We start from the raw sequence: 3,791 nt of genomic DNA on the forward strand, positions 1-3,791 counted from the left end.
CCAGGTCACGAGTGTCCACGGGTGACAGAAGCTGAGATCCAGCTGGAACACACATTCCCACCCCCCTGTGCCTCCCAGGTGGCAAAAACCTGGTATGGGATGTCTGGTTACGAGGAGGAAGCGGCGTTCAGACAGGAAGGAGCAACATTCAGCATGTACTACAAGAAGCAGATGCAACCGTGGCCTTTTTCACTGAATAAGGACCAGCTGCCCCAGTTGTACAAGATCAAATCCTTTGTTTGCTTATTTGGAGATTTTTGGGGTTTTGGTGTTTTTTTTGTTTTGGGTTTTTTTTTTTAACCCAATGGGCCAGGGGAAGAGGCCCTAATAATGACTTTAAACTTCCCACCAACTGTGGATGGGACTTGGGATCAGATTTATTTATTTTATTTATTTATTTTAATTTTTTTAAATGTTTATTTTTGAGAAACAGACAGACAGACAGACAGACAGTGCAAGCATGGGAGTGGCAGAGAGAGAGGGAGACACAGAATCCAAAGCAGCCTTCAGTGTCTGAGCTTGTCAGCACAGAGCCTGCCACAGAGCTCGAACTCATGAACCGTGAGATCATGACCTGAGCTGAAGTTGCACACTTAACCAACTGAGCCACCCAGGTGCCCTGCTTGGGATCATATTTAAATAAACCTGGCAGGGTGCCTGGGTGGCTCAGTCGGTTAAGCACCTGACTCTTGGTTCTGGCTTAGGTCATGATCTCACTGCCGTGAGATCAAGCCCTGCATTGGGCTTTGCACTGGGTGTGGAGCCGGAGTAAGATTCTGTCTTTCTCCCTCTCTCTCTCTGCCTCTGCTCCTCCCCTGAGTGCTCTCTCTAAACAAACAAAGCTGGCAAAATAAGGAATATCGGTATTTATTCCCCATCGAGTGTCATGGAGCTATTTATTCCTTTCTTATACACAACAACATGAGGAACGTTCATGTGGCTGAATCTCTGTGTTCATCCTTGATCACACAGGCTGTTCATCTCAAGCATCTTGGCCCCCTTAGGGGTGGCAATGTCTGCTGGGCCAGTCAGCTCAATGGATTAAGCTCCTTGGGTTGAGAGATCAGAACCCGGCAAAGACAGACAAGGTGGGGGAAACTGGTTCCAGTCCCCACGTTGTCACTAATGTGTTTTCTACCTCTGAGCAAGTTTCTTTACCTCTCTGTGCCTTGACTTCCCAGTCTGTAAAGTTCTGTGGACCCATAAGCCCTTGCCTCTTGGGAGCCCTCAGCCTCTAGGAAGTCTAGACCACTCACTGATAAATATTAAATGACATAGCCATGGAAACCATAAGCAGCTCAATATTCTCCCGTGTGCTCCGGTCAAACCAGATTGTGGGCCATGTTCCAGAACATACTCTGGGTTTTACACCTCCATGGTTTTGCTCTTGCTGTTCCCCTGGAATGGGGGGCCCTCATTCTTGCCTGTGACAATCCGACTGGTCCTTTAAAATTCAACAACATCCACTCTCCACAAGGCCACCCCCAGAGGGTGGACTTCTTTCTTTCTTCATCCACTGGTATCTTAGGCCTGTGACTACAGTCATCAGGGTACAATTTGCAAGCTCCCTGAGGGCAGGGGCTGGGCCTCACTCATCTCTGCGTGCCCCACAGGACTCAGCCCAGGATGTTACGAGTTATGGTGCAGCCAAATGTTTGTGGAACTAGAATTGGGACCTGGGCCTAGGCTTGGCTCAAGTTTCAGGCTATTTCAGGCCCTGGGATGGGTGGGGTGATGAGGGGAATGCTGGGGCTGCAAGATAAAAGGCCTGAGCGGGAATGTGGCCTGGGCTTCACTGCCTGGAAGGGCCTCTCTGCCTCCCTCCTCTCCCCACCACCCAAGCAGGAGCAGGGAAACACTGTGTACTAGAGACTCTTCCATCAGACCCTTGTGGGCCCCTTAGGACCTTCGCCCCGCCCACTCTGTCCCTGAGTCCCTATGGGGGGGGGGGGGGGCAAGGGCCCAACCAGGTCTGCAGGAAATGGCTGGAGGGGGTGCTGTGGGAAAAGGTTAATGTCCTAGCTCCCGGGCTCTGCTTGGGCCCCACTGTTGCCCTTGGTCTAAAACGTTGTGTTGACCCTTTGTCCAGGCTCTGTTTGGAGTGTGGAAGTGGCATGAGCTCATGCAAGAGGCTGAGGAGTCTTTCCTCACTGCTGCAGAATGGGACAAATGTTGAGGGCGGGGAAGAGGGGGGTTAACTCTTTTCCTGGGGAAGAGGCCAGGCTCGCAATGGGTAAAGGTGGAGCCCCTGACCCTCAGAAGGCCTCCCCGGCAGAACTCCTGCACACGGCGGAGCAGAAGGGAGGCTTGCGGGATTAAGACAGACAGGTATGAGGGGCAGTGCTGGCAATCTGGGCCAGCTATAGGAAGAGCTGGGAGGGTGAAATGGTTAATGGTTTGTTGAAAAACAGGGAGAGTCCCTCCTCCAGGGGCCCAGCTGGCTGCAAAGCCAGGAGCAGAGGCTCCAAGGGTGATGCAATGGGGCCCGCCCTGCACACCAGAGAGGGTGAGGAAGGCGAGCTCCCACCCAGCAGCAGCCTCCACACCAACAGCTGACCACTCTCCTCCGGCTCCAATAAGCCAACCACAGGGCAGGGCCTTTGGGGCAAAGGGGGCAGGTGACTGGCCACCAGAAAATTCGGGAGTTGCAGCTCCTGCCTGTCCCACTGCATCCGGCCCCAGTGCCCTTCCAGCCAAGGCAAATCCCTCTCCTGGCACCCAATGACAGACCTAACCAACCTGGCCAACCTCCTGTCTCTTCCAAATCCAAGACCATTTCCAGTCCTAGGGGCCGGTGGCAGGTAGCAGGTGGGGAACCTGGGCCTGTGAGAGGTGTAGACGCACAATGCAGTCTCTGATCGCAGCAAACTGGCACCTCCTCTCACCAGCCCACTCTCCATTGTCTTGAGACAGGCTACCTGCCAGGGAGACAATATTTCAGAAACTTCTAAAAGACTCAGGACAAATCCAAGAGTGGGTACGTTGACGTGAACTCTGGAGACGGAGTGCTGCCCTCCTCCCCATGCCGGGGTCTGGCGTGGTAAAGGCAAGTTTGCTTCTCAGAAGGACTTTGCAGGGTGGGGCACATGGAGAGAGGGAGGAGAAGGTATCCAGAGGCCCAGATTTTGTGACAAAGTTCAGCTGTTGACTCCAAGCCCCGTGAGGACAGGAACAGGGTCTGTCTTGTTGACCGCGGGCTCCCTGGCAGCCAGCACGGCTCCTGACTCAAAGCCTGTGCTTAATAAATAACTGACGGGCAGAGACCTGGGCACAAGCTGGTGCCCAAGGCCAGTTTCACAATTTCTGGAGTCTGCTTTTTTTGGTAAACGCCTTACCACACACACACACACACACACACACACACACACACACACTCATGGGGCAGGAAAGTACACAAAGTAGCACAAAGAACCATCAAAACAGATTCCTTGAACATTGTTTACCATTACTGGAAGCTTGCTCAGCCTTAACTTTAATGGGCTGTAGCTTTGAAAGCTGAAAACTGAAGAAAGATACATCAGTATTTCAGGTCCAAGTTTGAGGGAGTTTGGAGGGGCTGCTGGATACACAGTAGCCAGACCCCAGGCCAGGCTGGGCCAGGGGAGTGGCGTGCTGGCGGCTCCCGCAGCTCCAGCCCCAGTGCTGGAGGCAGTAATCCCCACGTAAACACGTACTCAGCACCAGCAGTGACAACCTTTCCCGAAGCAAGCAGGTTTCTGCCGCTGCTCCTCATTCTGGGAAGCAGGGCACACAGAGAATTCCAAATCCTCAACAATAACGCGTTCCCCTCC

The sequence above is a fragment of the Felis catus genome, chromosome C1 (assembly GCF_018350175.1).
Source record: "Felis catus isolate Fca126 chromosome C1, F.catus_Fca126_mat1.0, whole genome shotgun sequence".
Lineage (NCBI taxonomy): Eukaryota > Metazoa > Chordata > Mammalia > Carnivora > Felidae > Felis > Felis catus.